The 25,251-nt window shown below is 36.6% G+C and overlaps 1 protein-coding gene across 37 annotated transcripts in view; it reads left to right on the top strand.

The window, feature by feature from the left end:
• The window catches only part of RFX3 (regulatory factor X3), a 287,131-nt gene that overhangs the window by 53,815 nt on the left and 208,065 nt on the right, over window positions 1-25,251 (top strand). For 5 of the 37 annotated variants that reach the window (XM_077908603.1, XM_077908516.1, XM_077908553.1 and 2 more), the window contains one exon: window positions 20,335-20,422. The exons of the other annotated variants lie outside the window; for them this stretch is intronic. The gene's annotated coding sequence lies outside the window, so the exon portion shown is untranslated. The remainder of the gene's footprint in view (window positions 1-20,334; window positions 20,423-25,251) is intronic. 37 annotated transcript variants of the gene reach the window in all.

Genomic DNA, 25,251 nt, shown 5'->3' with positions numbered 1-25,251 from the left:
ACTGTGAAAGCCATGTCTGTATCTACACCTTAGCCATTTTCACATGTGGTTCTTGGGATCTGAGATGAGCTGGCTTTTTGTATCAATTATACTAATGATTCTTGATCTTTTCTCCCTGTCTCCAACAAACTGTGATCCTTAAGATTGCAAGGAGGAGTTATGGCAAATCAGAATCATGGGGTTGTATCAGATATAGTTAGAAAAGGTTTCCCTTTGATGCTAGTTTAGGGACTTACATATGGAGCTATTTTTTTTTAAAACTATAATTGTGTTGGGCCATTTGTCAAATTGTTGTCTTACATTATTGAGTTTCAATTTATTTGCGTTGGTTTTGCCTATATTAGGGGTTACATGTGTTTAAAATGCATTGGAAAGTCAAATGGGCAGGTTTTTCAATATGAAATTGTAAAATACTATGAAGTATACTCCTTCATAGTGAGAAGGTCTCTTCTAAAGAAAATAGCAGAAAATAATGTTTTATCCCTGAAAACTCAGTAAGAACAAACGCAGAGGATATTTGCAGTCCTAATCAAGAGTAATGACCTTTGTGTACTTTTATAAGCACAATGTTAAGAGATTATTCTATAGTTTATATATTGATGACAATAGGTTTGTTTTTCTTTGACTTGTTAAGAATATTCTTTTAATTCTTACTTGATTTCCTGGGATACGCAGGTTGATCCTTAACTCTGAAAAGGGAAAATTCAAAATCAATTGCTTATTGCTTCTAGATTCTTTTTTTTTTTTTTTACTTAAGATTATTTGTTTATTTGGCAGAGATATAGAGAGAGCCAGAGAGCGCTAACAGGGGGAGGAGCAGAGGGAAGAGGGGAGAAGCAGACATCCCCTGTGCAGAGAACCCTATGCGAGGCTCGATCCCAGGACCCTGGGATTGTGACCTGAACTGAAGGCAGATGCTTAATTGACTGAGCCACCCAGGTGCCCCTGCTTCTAGATTCTAATGGGACTGGACTGGAGAAAGGAAGCTCGGTAAATAAAGGGAATGATAAACCAGAAGCCCATGATTCAGTGTGAATTTTCTGTCACTTATCAGCATTTCAACTATGGACCGTGTTTCTCTTTCTCTCTCTTAATTAATTAAATAAACGGACAGAATTTCTTCCTTGATCACCTGTGACATAATTTCATTGTACCCAGTAGTGTGTGGGCTCTTATGAAGTTGGATTTTCTTAATATGAATTTGTGTGGAGAGGCATTACCTCTGTCGAAATTTTGGCTATATTAATTAGAGAACGGATATTAACAAAAAACTGGCAGTTAATTTTTGGGAATATTAAATTGGTGAAAAGGGATACAAATGTGTAGCTTTACATTTCCTCAACCTGTTTTTACATTGCCCTTCAGAATGTTTAGTATTTTGTAATGAAATTATGCTTTTGGGCAAAAGGAAAACAATCGGGCAAAAATATGAGAAATGTTTTCGGTTGTCCAAGGCTAATGTTGATTTAAATAGGTCCGGGTCTTCATGGTTGACAGCTACAGATAATTAGCTTTTTCTTCCTTAACAAAGAAAGCAAATGGAGCTGCAAGACATTCATTGCCTTCTCTGTCATCATAATAATAATGTATGTATTTAACTTCTCCAGTTCCTTAAATTGATTTAGTGCTAAGCTGCCTACATTACATGTAATAGGAGTGACAGGTGGAAGCTGCAGCACATATTTGCGTGGCAAACGCGAGCAGTGATTGACAGCAAAGTTCCTCTCTACAAGAAATAGCAGTGTTTGGAGCTCAAAAAGGGCCAGATACATAATTCTTAAAATTGTTGAGCAGATTCACCAAATGAATTTTAAAAAGTGATTGCCACTTGGTGCATTCGAGTGTTTATGCTCGTGGCTTTGGGTCAGGGACACAGACAGAATTTCACCTGATTGATGAATAGAAGGGAATTCTTATTAAGCACATTAATATTTGCTTAATTTAAGATTGATACTTCCAAATTGTAGATCACATTACGACTTTGTACACAGTAGCTGAAAATCTCCCTTCAGCTGTAACTGATTCATCTTATTTGGAAAAGCCAAATAATACATCAATTCAAATGAGAATTTAAAGACTAGAAATGAGGTGTCGATCCTTAAGTGAAAAATACCCGTTTTCACGTCTCTGAAGTTTTATCTCTGGAAAGGTATTCCTAAAAGGCTTGATGGTTTTTTTTGGTCAGAGAGTGGCAAAGTGTGATCGTCTTTCAAAAGTGCTCAAAATACCCTGCATTTCCTTTGTTTCTGTGACACATGCCCAACAGCTATGGTTGAAAAGACTCTTGGTGATTGCTGTTGAATAATGCTCTGTGATGAGCTCCGAATGCTGGTCTTCATATCATACCAGGGAAATGCTTTTTCTTTTGGTGACACCTCCTTCTGTGTCTGTGGGGTAGAAGGGGGAGCCTTACATGTCCTTGTACATTGGCAGCCTCTACTGGCCGTTGCAAAGAGCAACACTGACCTCTGGTTTTTTTTCATTGGAGCCTGGATTTGATTTTATTTGGGCTCAGCTCTCACTTCCTTGGTCCTAACTCTCTTTGTTATCCCCTTTTAAAGACTACTTTATCTGTTGGATATTGATTTATAGCTATTAAGTAGCTATTAAGCTACTAGTCTAATGTCTTTGCCAATTAACTAATATAGATGAATAGAATTCATTAGAATCTTGGGAGAAGTTAAAAATGTAACCTTGCCCTGAGAAATAATTTCTGTCTAAGAGGTAGGATAGATTTAATCGTTTTATAGATTTTAAAATACTTTCTTAGTTGCATACCTTTGGGCATTTGCTTGTGATTGGCAAATAACCTCAATCCCCTGAAAGAAAGACTTGACTCAATGATAGATTTAATTAAACAGGTATTTATTAATTCTTTAGAATTAGGTGTACCAACTATCTTAGAGGTTTCTAGAAAGTGGGTTTAAACTCTTATTGGGCTTTATGAATATGGGTACCTCTGGGGGTTGATAGATGGTCTAGATTTTTTAAGTATACACAATTAAAAATATCTGTAAATAAGATATCCCGTGGCAGTAAACCTTAGGTTATTTTGGTTTGAGGAGTTGAGACTCATGTAATATTTGAACTAATATCTTTGTGTTTGGGCATCATTTGGCCACAGTAGTTAATTACCATGACAAAATAGTTCCATCTGTTGACATTTCAATTTTAGCAGTGGCTCTACTGGTCTCCTAGTTATCTTTGAGTCTCTTGGCATTTTCAAACAAGACACCTAGTTGAATCTTTTGTACAGTTCCATGAATGATGACTTTCATTCCTATTGTTTCTACTGTCCCTGGATTATAATAAGGCAGGACTAGTTACATCTCCTTGCTTCCTTGAATTAGAAATTCAAGGGATGCCTGGGTGGCTCAGCGGTTGAGCATCTGCCTTTGGCTCGGGCGTGATCCTAGAGTTCTGGGATGGAGTCCCACATGGGGCTCCCTGCATGGAGCCTGCTTCTCCCTCTGTGTCTCTGCCTCTCTCTCTGTGTCTCTCATGAATAAATAAATAAAATCTTAAAAAAAAAGAATTAGAAATTCAACCCATATAACATTACCATATGTGTTTGGCTAAAACATTGCTTATATCAAATCAGACTTTTGTTTATTTTATTTTTTTAAGTGGGCTCCATGCCCAACGTAGGGCTCTAACCCACAACCCTGAGATTAAGAGTCACATCCTCTATTGACTGAGCTAGCCAGGTGCCCCTCACATCACACTTAAGAAAAAAAAGATTTATTGTTTTCTTGAATAGAGGAGCTGAGTTGTATAGAGGATAGAAAAAAGAAAAGAAGTGGGCTTTTTTTTTTTTTTTTGCCCTGACCCTGGCTCTGGCTCTGGCTGTATGATCTTAAGCATAAAAATACTTTGCTAGGCCTCTGTTTCTCCATTCAATTAAATCATTTGTTGTGAAGATTGGTTGAGATAATGAATGTGAAATTGCCATTACTTTCACTGTGACAGGGTAAAAAGACCAAATTCCTAAATCTAGAATTTCTTCCCAAACAGCTCCATTTCTATACTCTGCCTGGCATGTCATAGGTGTTCTTGGATAATTGAATCCTATCTTTCCCAGCCTTATCTTGTACTTCTCTCTAATCTTCCAATTCAGGTAAGTAGTCTCTACTTTCTCCATTGAAAATGTTGTTCACATAGTTCAAGCTCTGTCTGTCTCACGCTCTGTCATTTTTTTTTCAAACTCTTTGTTCAGGAATGGTCAGGTCTCTCACATCTCATTCTATCCACTTTGCTTTCTTTTCAGCTATAGCGATCTTTACTACTCATCACCCTACTTTGGTATATTTAATATCTTAATTATTAATAAAAGTGTCCTGTGTGTCTGCCTTTTCTTACCCCATGTATTGTAAGCTTCTGGAATATGGGAATAATAGCTTTGATTTTATATTACTCTTTAAGGATATTATTTTTTAAAGATTTTTATTTATTGAGAGAGAGAAAGAGCATGAGCAGGGGATAGGAGCAGAGGGGGAGAGAGAAGCAGACTCCCTGCCAAGTAGGGCGCCCAAAGTGAGTCTTTTTTTTTTAAGATTATATTTATTTATTCATGAGAGAGTAAAACAGGGACACACAGAAGCAGAGACACAGGCAGAGGGAGAAGCAGGCTCTGTGCGGGGAACCTAATGTGGGGCTTGATCCCAGGACCATGGGATCATGCCCTGAGCCAAAGGCAGATGCTCAACCACTGAACCACTCAGGCATCCCCCCCCCCCTTTTTTTTTTTTTAATACTTTGTTTAGCTCGGTGTGAGTCTTAATCCCAAGACCCTGGGATCATGAACTGAGCCAAAGATAGACACTTTACCAACTGAGCCACTCAGGCACCCCTCTTTAAGGATATTTTAATGTGACTTGTAATATATCCAAGTTGACATATTGATAAGTAATGGTTTACATTGTATTTGCCGGGATTTAAAAGTTTAGAACAAGGATTGGCGGTTGTTAGGCATGGAATACGTGATTCTGACAGACCACTGATACTCTGATTTATAGGGTAAAGTCTGGAGAGACCGCAGGGCTTTGGGGAAGATCTCCCTCTGGAAAAGTGTGACCGATATGTTATTATCAGTTAAAGAGTCTTCTACTTTAATAAAGCATCCTTTAAAATATAGATACCTTAGTAAGCAAATCCTCATATTGTAGTATAGTTTCCTTGTGAGTATAAATGAAATAAAAGGGTATAGAAATTGTAGGATTGAGGGAGAGACTGGCTTTTCCACTGATACCTTTTTTGATTTTTTTTTTTGGTTTGTCTTTTTTTTATTTTTATTTTTTTGCATTGACATTTTTTATATATTCAAATCAAACAAAGTGCCATTCTTTCTTGGATAGGTAAGTTAGTTATTAGAAATTTCTACCAGTGTGCATCTTCAGTATATGTTTGCTATATTTTTTAACTGGCTTTATGGATGTGCAGTTTGCATTCAATATAATTCCCCAACTAAAGTGTACAGTTTGATGAGTTTTGGCAATTGTATTCAGTCCTGTAACCACTGTCACAATCAAGAAACACGACATTTTCATCACTGCAAAAGACTTGTTCCTTTTCTTTGTAATTGATCCTCTACTCCATCCCCTGGCCTCTGGTGACCACAGATATGTGTTATGTCCATTATTGTCTTGCCTTTTCTAGGATTTCCTATACATGGAATCACATAGTATATAGGTTCTGTACTGCCTTTAGATTGTACCTAAATTTATATTGTACATGAAGCATGCAGTTTATATCTTTTCATTCCTGAGTGGTGTTTCACTGTGTAGCTCTACCACACTTTTTTTTTTCATTCTGTTCACTAATTGATGGGTATTTGGATTGTCTGTGGTTTCTGGCTATTTGGAAGAAAGCTGTTATGTATGTTTAGTACAAGTGTTTTGGCATATGTTTTATTTCACTCAGGTAAGTGAATAATTGACTGTGGAGTCATATGATAAGGGTATGTTTAATTTTTAAGTAGTTGGTAGTCTGTTTTCCAACATAGCTGTGCCATTTTGCATCCCTGTTGGTTGGATGTAAGTGTTCCAGCTGTTCTGTGTCCTTGAAGCACGTGGGATTGACAGTGCTTTTAATTTTAGCTATCATTCCATGACTAAGTAGCGGTAACTCATTGTAGTTTTAATTTGTATTTCTCTAAAATGACTAATGATGTTGAGCTTCTTGTCATGTGCTTATTGGTCATTTGAATATTGTTTTTGTTAATGTCCAAACCATTTACCTATTTTTTAAAAATCATATTTTTTATCTCCTTCTTATTTATTTCTTTTTAGATATTTAGATATCCTGGGTACAAATCCTTTATCAGAATTATGCTTTGCAAACTTTTTCCCCGCCATCTGTGGGTTTGCACTTTTGTTTTCTTGAATTTGTCCTTTCAAAGAACAAAAGTCTCATAAGGATAAAGTTTATCACTTTTCTTCTTGGGTTTTTTTTTTTTTTTTGTGGAAGATGAAAAATTTTTGTCTAACAATGTCACTTAAATCGCCTCATGTTATCTTCTAGGAGTTTGTAATCTTCTTTTAGAGCTATAATACCTTTTGAGTTAATTTTTATATATGGTGTGAGATAAGTTTCATATCTTTCCATATGAATATCCAGTTTTACCCCCACCATTTGTTGAAAAGACTATAATTTCTTCATTGAGTTACCTTGACAGCTTTATTGAAAACCAATTGACCATGTAAGTATGGGTGTATTTCTGTTCCAATTTTATTTTAAGATTCATTATTTATTTGAGAGACAGAGTGTGTGCAAGCAAGAGGGAGGTTGTGGCAGGAGAGGGAGAGAGAGACTCTTTTTTTAAAAATTTTATTTTAAAGATTGTATTTATTTATTTATTTATGAGAGAGAGAGAGAGAGAGAGAGAGAGAGAGAGAGATACAAGCAGAGGGAGAAGCAGGCTCCATGCAGAGAGCCTGATGTGGGACTCGATCCTGGGGAGTCCAGGATCACGCCCTGGGCCAAAGGCAGGCGCTAAACCGCTGAGCCACCCAGGGATCTTGAGAGAGAGACTCTCAAGGAGATCCCATGTTGAGTGTAGAACCCTATATGAGGCTTGATCTCATGACCCTGAGATCATGACCTAAGCCAAAATCAAGAGTCGGACTCTTAACCAACTGTGCCACCCATGTGCCCCACCAGTTTTTTAAATTACTGTCTTTATGTTAGTTCCCTACTTTCTTGATTACTGTAGCCTTACATAGTCTTAAAATTAGGTAATCTATAATTTCTTTCACCTTGTCTTGCATTTCAAAGTTATTGTGGTTATTTTTACATCCTTTGCATTTGCATATTTTGCTTGTCAAAATCCACAAAAAAACCCTAAATTTTCATTGCAATTGTGTTGACTCTATAAATCAACTTCACAAAAATTCATATTTTAGTTATATTGGGTATTATGATCATAAACATGATATATCTATTTATTTAGGTCTTCTTTAATTTCTCTTCCTTATGTTTCCAATTTCTTTCATACAGTTTTTGTTAAGTTTACCACCAGCTATATCATATATTTGATACTATTGTAAATAATTTATGCTGTAAATTTCAATAGTATTGAAATACAGTATGGCTGGTATGAAAATATATTTGACTTTTTTTATATGTTACCTTATAACCTTGTAATGTTACTAAATGTACTTATTCCTAACAGCTTTTTTTAAAAAAAATACCTTAGGATTTTCTGCATAGATAATCATGATGTCTGCAAATAAAGATGGTTTTACTTCCTCTTTTCTGATTTGTCTGCCCTTTATTCATCTTTCTTGCCTTATTGCATTGATTAGGACCTACAGTATTGGATCGAAACATTAAGAGAGGATATCCTGGTCCTCTTCCTGATCTTAGAATAAAACTTTGTCTTTCACCATTAAGTATACCGTTAGCTGTAGCTTCTTTGTAGATGCCCTTTCTTAGGTTGAGGAAGTTCATTTCTACTGCCAGTTTGCTGGGATTTTTTATTTATGAGTGAGTGTTAAATTGAGATGATCCTATGCTTTTTCTCTTAGTCTGTTAACTTGGTAAATTACCGCGATTGATATTCTAATGATAAAGCAATTTTGAATTCTGGAATGTCTCATTTTGCCATGATTCATTGCATTTTCTTTTTTTTTACATGTCACTAGGTTTGATTTGTTAGCATTTTGTTACAGGTATTTTTGCATCTGTTTTTCTGAGGAATATTGGTAGTAAAATTTTCTTGTTTTTGTCATTTAAAAAACATCAAGGTAATCTTGCCTCATAAAATGAGTTAGGGAATGTTTCCTTATCTCTTATTTTTGCCTTAGAATTTGGGAAATACTGATATTCACTGTTATTCTGATGACCTAACTCTTGAAATAAGAAATATTTAATGTAGGGGCACCTGGGTGGCTTGGCGGTTGAGCATCTGCCTTTGGCTCAGGTCCTGATCCCGGGGTCCTGGGATCAAGTTCCACATTGGGCTCCCTGCAGGGAACCTGCTTCTCTCTCTGCCAGTGTTTCTGCCCCTCTCTCCCTGTTTCTCATGAATTAAAAAAAAAAAAAAATTAATGTAGGATAAAGGGCATGTTCTTCCTTTCAGATATTCTCCAAATGGTTATTTGCAGCTAAAACCAAAATAGCAGTATATTCATACAGGTGTTTGTAAAACTTGATGTGCAAATTAAAAATTTAATAACTTTGGATATGATTTTAATATTCCTAAACAATATATATGAGATATGGTAGTGCATTTCACAGAGATGTTAATACTTCCATTTATTTTTGTTTATAAAATATTTTGGAAAATCCCTTGTAGATTCTCATTAAGTCATGCTTTGTTTATATTTCAGCTCCTTAACAGACTTGTCAGTGGTAATTGTTATGTTACAGTGTGAATTTAAAAAAAAAAACAAAACTTTGATCTAGTAGAATATTGTTCTAATTGTACTTCAGCAAGAACCTATTCCTTGAAAGTGCAGTAGTTCTTAAGTCATACCTTTTCAGATGAGAAAACTGGTAGATATATTCTAGTTATTTAGTCATCACTTTTATTGACTTTGCTGAATGGCTTTTTCCATGTTGGTGTTAAAACTATTCTGTCTTTATCCAAAGCATGTTCTTTGAACTTTAGGATCAGAATGACAAATGCTTTTATTGAATAACACAGTATCTGTTAAAATTGTTTCCAAGGGTTGAGAAATTAAATTGAGTGAATGAAAATGACGAACTAGAATGTTTAATAAAGAAACACAAAACTCAATTTATGTTTTCATGCCATGGAAATAGTTTGTTCTTCTCTTATGGACTTTCAAGAATACTAAAATATGAACTTTGCTATAAGATTTAAAGACATTTGCTACATATGTCAGACTGTAAGTACCCTTAAACCCCACTTAGGAGAAACTTTATGCCCTGTAAATCACCTAGCATATTCTTGATTTTGTAAATATTTACAGTGTTCCATAGAATAATGAGATTTTAAAACTACCAGAAAAGTTTAAATTATATGAAGTAGAATTTCATAAGGTGCTTAAATAGATCCTTTTTTATGTTTCCTCTCATAACAATCATGAACTTGAAATTTCTCTCCTGTGTAAATTTGCTAAATGCTTACCTTGTAGTAATACCACCTACGTGATGATTTAAGATACAAGAATCAGTAGCTATAAACTAAATCATTAAGCCTATTGTTGATAACTTTGCATGATTATATTTTATGCAGTATCTCGCCTCATGAGTTGTATTTACATTTATTTACTGTAGGGAGTGACATAAGTGAAGTTACAAATGACTCTGTTGAAGGCAGCAGTGAGACTATTACTATAACATATATTTAAATGGATATTAGTGAAAGTAAGAAAATAAGAAAAAAAAGGTAAGTCTCAGGGATGGATGTCAGAATTCACTGGAAAATGTCAGATTTTGTAGATTACAATGATCTGTCATTGTACAAGAGAAATCATTTTGTTGGAACCATTAACTACATTTCACTGCATCAGAGTGAGAATACAGTAGAAGCATTGGAAGGCATTGTAGTTCTCTGTTGCACATATAGTAAAAATATGTTGCTGGTTAGGAAATTGGTTAAGGGATACCTAAGTATCTTCATTTCTCCCTAGTAGAAACAGGAGTTTGTATATTTGGAAATGGCAACAAAATGGTGAGCAGCCTCTTGGAGCTTTTTTGGGTAGTGGACTAGCTCCTAATATATTGTAATATAATATATTGTAATAATATTAGTGATGTACTGTTTGAGGGCTTTTTTTTTTTTTTTTTGCCTCTAATAATCCTCTTAAACTTGGGAGGATGAGAGGTAAGGTACTAGCTCTGTGAAATCCTGCTAGAGAGTATTGTTAACCATGTTGTATATCATTTGCACGTATCACTTAAAATTTTTAAAATATATTTTTTTATTCTGGTTGCATTTTGGTCAGCTTTTTGCATCCAAATGAAAAACCGTGTCTTCACAATTGAGGAAGATCCAGTAAGGGTGCCAGCTTTATGGCTTTAAGTTCTTTATTCTCAAAATTTAATCAGTAGGCTCTCTTCCTGGAACTTCCCAGGTGTGTTTTTCACTTTTCACAGATGTGATTGGGTTAGAAATCATTCCTGTTTATCTGAATGAGAACCCTTTGGTAACATGCCTTTGATTCTAAGATAAGTGGATGAAATGTGTTGCATAAATCATGTCACAGCAAACAATTGTCACCTGGCACTAGAGCTTGATGAAATTTAAAAATGTTGGCGTATTGCCTGCAGTGTTCAGTTACAGTTCTATAGAAAGTCTGTCTGTACAGATGAAGCAGTTCTTGGTAATGCAAGATTCATCTCTCAAGTGATAGGGCTTGTATGAGTTTATTACAGGGATCCCTGCTTTGAGCTCCCAAGATGTACTCAGTGAGGCTTTGTTTTAATTTCTCCTTGCTTCTGGCACATTTATAAGAAAATGGAATAGACCTTCAGCTTGCAAAACCCTTAGTATTTATTTAGTCCAGCATCTATTGCAGCACAGGAATGTTTTCAAAATTATTCCTAAAAGATAGTAGCCCAAATTTGGGCCTTAAGATACTGCTGTTATTGTAGTGGTTGATTCCCTGACGAACCTCATCTTCACCTGGACCTGTTACCAAACATTCTGCATCCATCATCACATATTGTCTGTTTACCAATACCTAGCCTTTCCTTAAAGAATGCTAAAGATCTACTCAGCATGTGCAGAAAAAGGATAACGAATCTATGCTCTTTGACTCTAGAAGAAACTATAGCTAAAGGGCTTTTACTTCATACTGGGCAAAATTTTCTAAATACCACCCACATTTGGTTTTGCCATTCCCAGATTTGAAAACTTATGTCACTTATAGGAAAACTATAAGTTTTTTTGATGTCTTTGGACTTCAAACAAATGCATGTACACTTAAAAAAAAAAAGAAAAAAGCCCATCTCCCATCCCCATTACACTGTTTGTTTCCCATCTCCCATCCTCATTACATTCTCTCTCCATAGATAACGATTTTCATGTTTTTTAAATCTGAATCCCATTCTTTGAATATGTCTTGTTAAACACTTAGATTTATTGTATATGCACGCAAACACTGGGTATGCATGCATTTTAACTCTGCATTACTGGTTATGCTCTAGACATTATTTAGTTGGTCTTCACTGTTTTAAAGATCTGCATGTCATCAGGTGTACATCTTGGTTTCTTCTAACTACTGCCGGGTATTCTGTAGAACATATCTGCTTCATTTTATTTATCTTTTGTGTTGGACAACTCGATTACAGGGCCTTTTCATAATTGACTCCATGTTTTGGGGCTATCTCTTGTACTCCACACAACTTAAATTCCAGCTACATCAATCACTGTTATATGAAGACAGTATACTTTTTATATTTCTGTGGTTTTGTGCATATTTCCAGTCTTTTAATGACCACTTCCTTACTCTGTAGGACTCAATCCTAGCTTTTCCTTGGTGAAGATTTGAAGACTTCAGCATTTTTTTCATCTTAGCTATGTAGAAGTCTGTATTTCTGCCTAAAAGTCTATCCCCCGCCCCGGAATTTTTGAAGGCAGGTACCAAATCTTAAGTATTTTTGTATCCTTTGCTTTAGTGTGGTGAATCGCTTATATTTGGCAAGCAATAAAACCCTTACTGAATAAATGAAGTGTGTGTAGGTTCTCTAAAGTGAAATACTGCCAATATGAGCACATGATTCTCATACGTAAGGATAGGTTAGAACACAAGTACTAAAGTAGTATTAGGGAGAGGACTGTTCAGGAGGCTGAATCTTAAAATGAGTTGAGGCTTCTGAAGATGCTAAGGACCACAACATGTTATGTTCAAACCATGAAGTTAAAAGCAAGAAAAAGCATAAATTGCTGCTTGGGACAGATGGTGTAATACTGGATATTGGAACAAAGGCAGATTTGGGGAACTCCTGGGTTGGTTTCCACTTCTCTATTGAAAGAAAATGCTATTCAAATTCAGTGAAGGAGACTAATGATGGTAGCAGGGGGATTCAAATTCAAGGAAGGTGGGACACTGGGGAGAAAACACTTTGATGCTTTCTACCAGTTAATGCCTTGAGATTGAATGTCCTGCAGAAATGAATGGTTCAGTCATCTTTCAACAGTTATGATCAGTACCAGAGGTTCCAAAAGACTATCATGCAGATACTGTTTTTATTTGCAAAAAAGAAGGGTAAAAGTAGAATTCTGCAACTGTAAGATTATGGGTTTCATATCTATCCTTAGACAATTCTTTACTTGATTATTAAACACTTTGTTGAAGACTTACGTAGAAAGAGGCAATCCTCTGGAGATCACGTGGGTTGACTTGGAATGTGTCATGTTAAGTTTGTGTAGCTTTTTTACTGTCTAGGTGGAGTAAGTTGATTTTGCAAGGCTTCAGACAGTGTCTCGTGATAGTGTTTAGGAGGTAGAAGGTCAAATTAGGGGCTGTTTTATGAGGACAGGCAGATTCATAGATGGTTGAAAAAATTTGATGAATGGATTGATGTCAGCTAGGAGAGAGGTATTTCTAGTGCCATGATATGGCTGTTTCTTTCACTTTGTCCTATTAATCATTTTTATCACCAATTTCGATGAAATGGTTCCATCACATTTGCATATCAGATAAAGCTGGGAGTGAAAGCTAATAGTTTGGGTGAGGGAATCAGGACTGAAAAAAAGCTTGGCCATCTGAAATGACTAACTGAAACTGAAATGGCCTATAACAGTGTTTAATGTAAAACTCTGCATGTGGGTTTGTCAAATTATCACACTAGTCGAGAATTTTAAGAGCATTTCATATGAAGAAGACCTGACAATTTGTGATATAACCATTACTGCCATGTTCCAGGTATAGACTTGTTTTTATACAAGTGCAGTGTCTGGAATGGAGAAGGTACAGTCTCTGCTGGTGAGAAAATACCATTATATTCATTTATAGCTTACAGGTTTTAGGAAGTACCTGGCTGCTTTGTCGTAAAAGGACTGTTTCAAAGAATCAGCATGGTTTCCTTATTAAAACTTAACTTTTGTGTCTATGTGTGTAGAGTGAGGAATCATCAGAATAATAGGTATTTTCAAATATTTAAAAGCCAAAAGAAGAGTTTGCCTGAGTTCCATATTTGTTTAGCTTTTAAAAGAAAGTGGCTAGTACCTACTGTGGGGCTGGAAATTGTGCCAGGCATCCGAGATAGAGAAGTGACTTGGAACAGAAAGTGACCTCATCTTTACACTCTGCATCACTGACAGTCTGGGGGAAAAGTCGGACATTAACTAAATGGTGACACAAGGAAATGTAAATTGCAGCTATGTATGGTTACAGCAATGAGGTAGAGGTGCTGACACCCTGAGCGTGTATAGTCGGGACACTTGCTTTGGTCAGTAAGCTTGCTGCTTGCTTGAGGAAGTGAGGCTGGAGGTGAGAAAGCATGTACATGAGCCAGATGAAAGGATGATTGGGATCCAGAACAAAGGAGCCTGTCCAGTGCACAGAGAATACACACCAAACCAGAAAGTGAAGAAAGGTTCCAGACACTCAGCCTTTGAAAACTGGTAAGAAGTTTATTCTGTGTCTAGAAACAGTGAAAAGCATTTGCTAGTGTTTTCTAGAAGACTGATTTAAATTTGGGATGGCACCTGTGGCTGCCATGTGGGGAGATGACAGGCTTGGGGCCAGAGAGGATGTGATAAACCACCTGAGGAAGGATTGCAGACCATGGATGTGGAGTTGTGCTGCAGGAATCCAGAATCAGGAGCTGCCCTAGAAAGGGAGTCCAGCTGTGGGGTGGGGGTGGGGTGGGGAGCGCACTCCATTTGGGGATAGAAGGTGTGGGTACACATCCCGGTTTTGCCACTTGCTAGTTTGGTGGCCTGTCCCTGAAGTAACTGCAACTTTTTGCTTACAGGTCATGTCAGGAGTAGATGATTCTTGTGAATGACTTACAAACTGTGAAGTGTTACATAAAATGGAAGAATCGAGAAAAAAAAAATCAACAATGGCCATTGTCGGACTGGGAGATCTAGTAATGGAATGGAGGGTTTTTTTTTTTTTTTTTGAAGATTTTATTTATTTATTCGTGAGAGACACAGAGAGAGGCAGAGACACAGGCAGAGGGAGAAGCAGGGTCCCACAGGGAGCCTGATGCAGAACTTGATCCCAGAACTTCGACCTGAGCCGAAGGCAGATGCTCAACCACTGAGCCACCCAGGTGTCCCTGGAATGGAGTTTCTTAAGTGTTTTCTAGTCTATTTGGAAATATTTAGGATTTTCATCATTGTTGGGACCCCTGGCTTCTGACTTGATTTCCACTCAGGTCATGATCTCAGGGTTGTGAGATCAAGTCCCAGATGGGACTCTGTGCTCAGTAGGGAGTCTGTTGGAGAGTCTGTCTCTCTCTGCCCCTCCCCCTACTCATTCTCACACACTCTCTCTCTCAAATAAATCTTTAAAGACAAGATTTTTATCATTATAACTTCAGATCCCTGTTCCTCTTCCCAGTTGTCTTGGGGCATTCCCTAACAGGCACAGTCTGAAAATTTATAATGACTCCATACTTTTCAACTTTCTGGTAGCAGTCAAGTTGCTTCGTGTGATTTTTAGATCGGATATACATGAGATGTTTTTGTCATGTGTGACCTCAAAAGCAAGAAGTGGCTTTAATGAATCTTGTGGCAAAACCCTAAAGCAAAAACTTATTAGAAAGCATAAAAATTTTTCAAAAATATCTTTTGGTAAGGTAGTGCTTTCATATCTTAAATTATACTCAAGTCCACAGACATACATGTATATTTCCGCCCTGGAGTGTTGCCTGTGTATACGTGCGTGTGTGTGTGTGTGTGTGTATGTCCATGCAAAATACACAAAAGATCTTGTGAATGGAAATATACTGTTCGTTTTTGAAGTGCTTCAGTTGAAAACCCACAATAAAATCAGGATAAAATATGTAGCTATTTTTTAGACAGCTAGGTAGGGAATAATATTTCTAATAACTCATCAAAGGGAAAATGCTTTGGTTGCATGTTATTTATTCATGTTATTTATGCACGCAAAGTCTACTTGAGAAATATTTAATGAATACCTAAAATCTTAGTTTATATGCATCGCTCTCACCTGCCTTTTTATTTAGGTTATTTACATATGTTACCACTAATCTCAGAAATCTGTGTCTTGGTAAAATATGACATGCCTTTGTGCAGTAAACTAAGGCAAAAGGCCAGGATGCGAATATAACTTAAAATTTTAAACTTATGCAATCTTCTGACAACTTCAGCTGTAGCATTCTACACATTTAATCAAGTGTTAAATGTTACTGTCTTTGAGTATTTTGTTGTTTTGATGGTTATAAGAATTACTCAATTCTAAATATATTACCAGTAGCGTACTATTCTTGCATGTTTCTTATGAGTTGAGAAGTTTGTGTGTAAGAGAGGGAAATGCTGTTCATTTTATTTAACACATTTTCTTTAGGGAACTAGGAATAATTGCTGAAAACCAACTGCATTTTAGAGGTTTTGAACTTTGAAAGTTGCTTCTAGATCCATAACTGAGTAGAAGACACATCTGAGTGAGAAATCAGATCTTCCCAGTCTTCCATTGATACCTATAATGACAGTAATAGATGGACCAGGCACTATGCTGAGGATTTTACACATATTTCCTTAATCTTTCCAACACCCATGTGAAGCGTGGGTGTCGTTATTCCAGTGTTATAGAAGCTGGTCTTTGGTGAGGTTCACTCACGGGGCCTGGGTTCCATTCCAAGTCACTTCTGATTCTAAGGCTGCTATGCTATTTTGAAACAGCTAATTTGCTACAAAAGAAGTTGATTGAAATCATTTTAGACTAATCTCCTGGAGCCATGCTTCTTGCCTTTGCTATGGTACTATATTAAAAGGATATAACACACAGATAGCTAACATGAAGATAGAAATAAGTAAATGATAGCAGTCCCTGAGTAATAGATTGCTTGTTGTTGCCTTTGTCATAAGTTTTTAAATAGCTAATGCATACACATAGTAAAAAATAACTCAGGTAGCTCAAGAGTATATACAGTGCAAATCATATCTCCCTCCCACTCTAGCCTCCTGCTCTCCCACAAAGAAGCAACCACTGTGTCTAATTTCTAGTTATTCTTCCAGAGATAGAGTTAGCATGAATTGATTTTTGGAAGAAAAAAATGACATTTGATCATCGTGCCTAAAGAAACAAACTAGAAGCTGCCAGGGCTGGCCCCTGGGGTGGATGTCAGAGGGGGCCCGAGCTGGAGAAAGCAGAACTGAATGCAGATGGGGCACTCTGATGAGGCTGTGGCCAGGCCAGCACATTAGCTGTCTCCCCATGGTAGTCACACAGCCCTGCAAGCAGGTTGGCCCCATTTTATAGATGAGGAGATTGGTTATTTCCATCCCACTAATAGTTGCATGTAGAGCAGTACTCACAATGCAGGGTGGTGTCTCTCATCTTTCTGTTTTACTGCAGTGCAAGTGACCTCTGGATTTGAGAGTGTTGTGAGCGATTGTACAATTGAAGTGGTCTCTAATTGAGTTTCTACAGGTGAGCTAGATAGCAAACTTCAGAAAGCCGACGGCAATAGCAGATTTTTCTTAACCTTTACATTTTTAATTTTAGAATGGATGCAAATTTACAGAAAGCTTACAAAGATCGTACAGAGAGCTCCTGCATACCTCACACCCAGTTTCCCATATCATCAACAGGTTTCACCATGATAAGGTTACTCTTTATTCCCCCTTTCCAGACTGTACTCTTTGGAGGAAACCAGTATGCGCAGCTCACATGTAAGGAATGGGGAGTCATGTTCCACTCCCTTGAGGGTGGAGTATCTTCATAAATTATTTGTGATACTTCTGCATGTTACTTGTTTCTACTCTCCTGTTTAATCAGTCATTTATTAATAAAGTATGGATTTGTGGATATTCATTTTATATTTTGGTTCTAGTGCAATACCATTTTATTTTATTGTTCAAAATTGTTCCAGCTTTGGTCATTGGGAGCTTTTTAATTAGCCCCAGTGTCCTTTGACATGCCCTCATTGTGGGTTTTTGTTTTTGTTTTGAGTACTTCTTTAGTGTCTGGTACTTTAGGATGCATTAGATTCACCCCCGTATTTTCTGCTCCACTCTTAGAAACATTTCTCCAAAGAGTGTTGGTTCCTTTTATTGGAAAATGGTCTCAGAAACCAAGATCTGGTGCCAGTTGTAGTAGCTCTTTTAAAATCGGATATTTAGTAGAAAAGGTTTTAGCCGTTGTTTCATGAGTGTTGAATTAATTTTTTTTGCAATAACTTATATTGCTGGAGTATAAAATTTACCTGAATTGAATAGAATGAGCTTGAGAATTTTTAAGTAAAATTCTAAGAAGTAATTATTTTATTACTCTTTCCTGTTACTTTAAAAAAGCCACCTGTCCTTCATGGCATTTTATCCTTGACCAGAACCTGAGGCAGAACTTCAAAACATGGTAATTCGAAGCAGGTTGGGATTAATTCGAGGATAGTGGAAAGACTTTGTACTACATTAGGAAAATTAGCAAGCATGGAGTCTATGGAAAGACATGTAATTTATATTTATGTAAAGAATAATACTTTATTTTGTATCACTAAGCTTTTTAAATTTGTGTATCCAACAGGGGATTGGGAGAGAATATTAAGGGAAAGCAAAACAAAACAAAAACAAAAATCAAACAAAACCCAACAACAACAACAACAACAACAAAAAATGACTTGAGTATAGTGAAAATATCTGGACAGTGGCACTAACTGATTTGTGTTATTTCAGAGGAATATTCCTTATTAGAGATCTGGCGTAACTCTAGAATTGAGATTTTCTTAATCTGAGGTTTTTGCTGATAGGTCAGACAACTCTTTTTGAGGGGTTTGAAAGGGATTTGTAGGTATATATTTGCAATTTTAGTAGTATTGATGAACATTTCTTGAATGCTTATTTCTTAGTTTCATGTTTTGCCTGCAAGCATTCCCTTTTACTCTTCAGCGTCTCCCATTTTAATAAGAAAGGTAAACTGTTACAGCTTATCAAGCATCCGGGTCAGAAGAATCACAGGCTCTGATAGACACATGCATAAAATGTATGTTGATTGTAAAAAACCAAATCCTCTTCTGAGAATTAACTGGGTGTGTGTATGTGTGTGTGTGTATGTGTATGTTGCTGGGCTATTGATATCCCTGTTTGTCCTCATCTATTATATTTTAATTTTTCTCTTAGTTTAATTGTAAAGAAGTCTTCTAAATCAGTGTAAATAGAATATCCTCAAATTCAATGCCTAGTATGCAATTGCAATTAGTAACCAGCACAGCACTAATGAGGAAAAGAACCAGGCAGGTGAAAAACTGAAGCGAAGGTAAATGAAGCAGCCTCTGATGAATAAGCAAACGTAACTCAGGGCACAGGAAAACTGAGTGTGTCGGAGATGCCCAGGGAGCCCTAAAATGAAAATAGCTGGAAAGCCCTGAGAGGGATGAAGCCGAGTGTAGAGATGGGGAAATCGTGAAAGAAAGGTTCTGGGTGAGGGTCGCTGGTACATCCTGAGGTTGGCAAAGATTGCCAGGGTGCATGTGAGAAGCTGAGCATCTTCTCCAGGGTTCTAGGTAGAGGTGATAAATCCCGTACCTGAAGAGCCTGGAAACAGTAACCCAGTACATGATGGAGGGAAACAAGTGTGTTGAGTGTACGCCTGTGTGCAAGGTATACCATGGCATTTAATTTTTAGATCGGCTCTTTCCTGTTTCATGTCACTTAATTTTTACATCCACTCTTTGGGGGAGAGCGTTATTAGTTACAGTATTACAGGGCTTGATCCCAGGACCCTGAGATCATGACTGGAGCCAAAGGCAGATGCTTCACAGATGTTGAACCACCCAGGTGCCCCCCTCCATTGGAATTTTAATTTCAAAGCAGTTGGTTGGGGGGCTTGGATCCAGATAGATTGAAACCAGTGCAGTGTAGCATACATAGGTGCAGACTTCTTAGGGCCTGGGACAACTAACAATACTTTTATGAACTTTTTGGGTCGAATTGGTTAAGAGAAGTTTGATATGGTGGCTATTAGGTTTAGATAGTTTGGAGTTGCTAACAAATGAGAGTTATGGCAGGCTGCTTTAGAATGGACTGAAAAGTCATGGACACCGCTGATGTAGCACGTGGGTTTGGCAATGGACTGAAATGTGGAGGTGAGGTCTTTATTGTTCCACATTCCCCTTGAACTTGTCAGGATTCTTGTCAACTAGATTTCTGACTCTTCTTTTTTGGGGAGAATGAATTTTAGGGAGGCTATTCTCAGATTCTGGCAAACTGGTTGTTAGTACATTAGTCCATTTGTGAAAAGAAAGTAACAAAACCCATGAGTTGTAAGGATGTATTATTTTTAAAATGGTATGTTTATGTTTACCGAATAAATCTCAAGAGCAAATTAATTATATGTCTGTAGTTCTTGAAGTTAAGTAGGCTAAGTGGGGAAAAAGCATGATTTAATCTTGCTTTATTGCTGGCCAAATCTCTAGGCTGGCCATTTTTTTCCTTTTAATAAAAATGCTTGTGATTCCTTGTCTTCCCATTAGCTCATAGTTGAGAGCTCTGTTAAGTTGTCTGTGAGACAGCGTGTATTAGGCTTGCCTGATTAAAATTGTTCATGAGAGATCAAGCAGACAAGGGACTTTTAGCATAATTAAAAAAGCACTGCTAGCCTTTAAAGATGAGATTTCAGAGATTTTCGAATTTATATCCACCTGTAGGGAAGTGTGTTTATGTAATTAGATTCTGGTTCTCTCATGAACCCTTCTTACTTAATTCACACATGGTGTCCTTTCCTTTTATAGAATATCATCTTCTTATGCAGGAGACAAGAAATGTTGAGAGGAGCCAGAACTTGAATGAAATGAAACATTTCCCTTGAAAGATCACAATGTGATAAGTTATACAATCACTTACTTCCTTATGTTAAGCTGTTTATTTATGAAAGGAAACGCAGGAGCAAAGTTGGATAGTACAGGGGAAAAAAATAAAAACAAATTGCATATCCTGTGTTCTCAGGCTGATTTGAGAAAAATTATGCCAACTTTTGGAATATAGTCTCGTATATTGGTTAACGGACATCTCAATCCAAAGTTGTTGTTCCAAAATTTTTTTCTTTTCATATTGCAGTCCCAAACTTTCTAGTGCTGGGCTCTGAAATCATTCAGCTCTTATTCTTGTTTTACTATCCTGTTTCAGAGATAAAAAACAAAAAGATGATTACACTTAATGTGGTTTAATATGGCTTCTTCATTGTCCTTTTAAAGGAAAGTCCATTGCTGTGCACTGTTTAGTATTCCTTGAGCACTTCACTTTTTTTTTTTTTTTAAATGTGTTTCTAAAAAACATTTCCCCTTCCCCCTCTAAAATACATTTTGGTTCTTTGGGAAGGAACCCTTTCTAGCATAAACTGAAATGTTATTGTTATAATGAGGCAGCATTTTAGAAGAAAATCACCAAGGTGTGAACTATTTTTTTTTAATCTACATGTATAAGGCATTAATTTCACAGACTAAGGGCTTCTGAACATGTGAACATTTTCTTTAAGGAAGGCATTTTCCTCAACGAGTAAGTAATGCTTTGTTTTCACCCAGAAGATTGCTTTAGAACATTTCTCATGTAATTAAAATAATTTTTCCATTAGCAGAGAGTAGTTCTCAAACCTTCTTGACTTTTTTTTAGTTCTATTTTATTTTGCATTTTTATAAAAAGAATTTGTTCTAGCTTGATTTTAAAATTAAATAGCAGTGTGCCGAAGGAACCCAAATTATTTTCATGTCAGCTCTGGGCAAGAGAAATAAGATGATAAAAGAACCCACCCCCACCCAAACCAGAAGGTATCATAAATTATCCCAGTTGTGCAGTTATGTATTAAGACTAATTTCTAGGAACCCAAAGGAAATACATCGGCCAGGTATGAGAATGCTTTAATTTAAAATCATAAAGAATCAAGAAAGAAAGGAGCCTGAAATTTTAAATGGTGCGATTTTTTTTTTTTTTTAATGTCTCATGTTATCTGCAAGGAGGAGAGCACTAAACAGGGTTACATCTTGAAATGGTAAAATCTGTCAATAGTTTTGTTTGTGGGAGGAGGTCACAAAAAGGTTATTCTCTGGCTTTCTTCTTCTTGACAAGTAATCAGAGTAGTTCACAGATTTCCTGGTTTCCAACCATTTTATAATCTGTAGAATTAATTTTTGCATCAAATTATATATCACCTTTATTTTTGATTAAACAAACTATTTTAATAGGACTCCACAATCAAGCTAGCTATTAGTTGCTTTAATTAAGACATAATTTCAGTTGAAATCATATAGAATTAACAAGGGGCAGTATATGTGATAATTGTAGCAATGGATATATCTCTGTCATAGGCATTATGATTTCTTTTATATACCAAAAAAAGGGGAAAACCCTTAAGTTGTCTTTATTCTTGTTTAATTTCAGATAGTGGTTTTTAGATCCATTTAATTGCTTATTCATCCACCTGTCCATCATCCATCCATTTATTCAGTAAACATTTATTGAACCTTTCCTGTTGGGCTTGGGTACTGGTGATACAGAAATGAGTAACTCTTTGAGGATATTTTTTTTTTTTGCATGAAACAAATTAACAAATAATTATCTGTATGAATAGAGTGATATGCAGTAAAAGGAGGTAGATCTGGAATGTCCGAAAACTGACATTCAGGGGAGACAAGATTTAAACTGAGTCTGGAGGGTTGAAAATTCAGGCAAAAAATCAGAGGAAGGACACACAGAAAAGTTAGAAGAACGAGTACAAATGCATTGCAGTTTTAGAAGACTTGTGAATATTTTGGCATATCTGGAACAGACAGGAGAAATACTCAGAAATGATAATGGGAAAGAGAGCAGGTATATCTCCTGTCACCATCTTTTTTTTTTTTTTAAGACTTTATTTATTTATTCATGAGAGACACAGAGATAGAGGCAGAGACATAGGCAGAGAGAGAAGAGAGAAGTAGGCTCCCTGTGAGGATCCTGATGTGAAGTTGGTCCCAGGACCCCAGGATCATGACCTGAGGTGCAGAGAGGCACTCAACCACTGAGCCACCCAGGCATCCCATCCTGTCACGATCCTGATGAGTTCAGACTTGTAAGGCTCTGAAGGAAATGAAGTTGGGTAACATGAGAAAGTTTGTATTTCAGAAAAATAAAATGGGCAGGATTATGGAAAATATTTAGAGAGGGAAGAAAGAAACTGCATGCAGTGTTCATCAGATGGCCCCTGTATTCTTAGTGAGGTAGGAGGCAATCTCCTATCCTTAGGTTTTGGGGGTCAGACAGACTGAATTTCAGATCCTGAAACTGAGGATTCTCTTAACTTCCTCAGCCTAAGATTTTCCATTTGTAAAATGGGGATAATAGCTATCTTGCAGTGTCAGAAAGTTTGTGTTCCAAATGCTTAGCTTGAATTTCTAGGCCTATGATATGTATATTCAGGAAATAGTGACTATTAATTGTTACTGACCTCTAAGTGCTCTGAATTACAAAGCAAACATTACAGGTGCTCCTTTCTCTCAAGAAATTTATAATAGTTTTACTAAATGCAAGAACAAAAAGGACAAACATACATTTTAGAAACCGTGTTTGACTCTGAAGCTTTCTTTACTGCTTGCCCTATGTGAAAGCCCACTTGAAGATTGACATTTGCATTCCTTAACCTTGCTCATGAGGTCCTAAATACTTTATATCCTTCAAAACATTTGGTGCTGATGGCTTTATGGTCTGATGAATATGATTAAGTAAATTTCTCCTCAAATGGAAGCCACATGCTTTCTCTCCTACCTAGTGCATTTAAAGGTCAAGAAATACGGTCTCGTGTCTCCAGTGAGAATTTCTCCTCATACCTGGGTTAAGTTCCTGCTTGAACTCTTGTGACTGTTGAGAGTCCTTTCCCTTACCAAGTAGTCCATTTTATGTTTGCATAACTCTGGTTGTCAGAATACTCTTCATGTGTAGCTGATACACCTGCTTTTTTATTTCCGACTCTATGGGCGCTAGTTTCCTCCTGAAGCCACATACACCGTCTGATCCATCTTTCATTGGCTGTACTATCAGCTGTTTGCCAAAAGCCATCACTTTTTGTTTCAGGCTTTTCATTTCCAGGCTTAGTGCATTGTTAGATTTTCCAGGTTTTGTGATGGTTGGTTAAAAACAAACAAACAAACAAACCCCAATTTTGCCGAGGTATATTTGACATAAAATAAATGGCATATATTTAAAGTATACAATTAGGTATTTGTGAAACATTTACTGCAGTCAAAATGGTGAATATGCTGTCACTCCAAGAGTTTCCTTGTGTCTCTTTATAGTCTCTTGCTTCTACTTCCTGCCCCTTCAACTCAGATCCATCGCTCCCCATTCCTGCAATCACTTAAGTGATTTTAGTCACTGTAAATTAGTTTACATTTCCTAGAAGTTTATATAAATGAAATCAGTATGCCTTTTGTCTAGCTTCTTTCACTCAGCATGGTTATTTTGACATTCATCCATATTGTTGCATATAACAAGAGTTCATTTGTTTTTATTGATGAGTAAGTAGTATCCTATCTTGTGGGTAGACCACAGTTCGTTTATCCATTCACCTCTCGAAGGACAAATGAGTTACTTCCAGTTATTATTATGATTAGGCAGCTGTAAGCATCGGTGTGCAAGACTTTGTGTGGACATCTGCTTCTTTTGTTGGGATGTGGGTGGTAAATAGCACGTGAATGGTTGGTCATATAGTGGGTATATGTTTAAGTTTTTAAGAAACACCCAAACTGTTTTTCAAACTGGTTGCACCACTTTGCATTCCCCACCAGCATTGTATGAGAGTTCCAGTTCCTCTGTGTCCTTCCAACACTTGATATGCTCAGTCTTTTTTACATTTTAATTGTCATCATGGTTTCTCTCTGTAGCATTAACTTGTGTCTTCCCAGGGTTAATGATTTTGAGCATCTATTCAATGTGCTGATCCACCAGCTTTTTTGTCTTCTTTGGTATCAGTTCAAATCTCTTGCCCACTTTTAATTATTTTTTAATGTTACTGAATTTTGAGAGTTCATTATGGGTACACGTTCTTTATTTTCTCCTAGTCAGCTTGTCTTTTTATTTCAGTAAGAGTATCTCAAAGAGCAGAAGTTTTTAATTTTGATGAAGTCCCATTTACTAATTTTATCTTTTATGGATTGTGTGTGTTATTGGCATCATATGCAAAAACTTTGCCTCACTTGAGGTCCAAAAGATTTTCTCATATATTTTTTTCAAAGAGCTGTATGGTTTTTTTGCATTTAAGTCTGTAATCCGTTTTTGCAATAAACTTTTTACTTTGGAATAATTTTAGGCTTGGAGGAAAGTTACGAAGGTAGTACAGAGAGTGCTGGTATACCCCTCATCTACTTCTATTACTAACATCTTACATAACCACAGTAGATTTGTCAAAACCAAACAATCAGCTTGGTACTTTACTATTAACTACACTTCAAACTTTATTTGGATTTTATCATTTTTTTCCTACTGTGTATCTGTTTTCTCTTCTAGAATTCAATCCAGGATTTGACATTGTGTGTCATCCTTATGTCTCCTGAGTCTTTTCTGATCCTTGACAGTTTCTTAGTCTCTCTTTGTTTATTAATGACCTTGACAGTTTTGAGCACTACTGGCCATTTTGTAGAATGCGCTGCAATTTGGATTCATCCGATTTTTCTTTTCATTTG

The sequence above is a fragment of the Canis aureus genome, chromosome 1, assembly GCF_053574225.1.
Source record: "Canis aureus isolate CA01 chromosome 1, VMU_Caureus_v.1.0, whole genome shotgun sequence".
NCBI lineage: Eukaryota > Metazoa > Chordata > Mammalia > Carnivora > Canidae > Canis > Canis aureus.
Note: the sequence above shows the minus strand (reverse complement) of the source record. Positions and strands in the feature narration are given on the sequence as shown.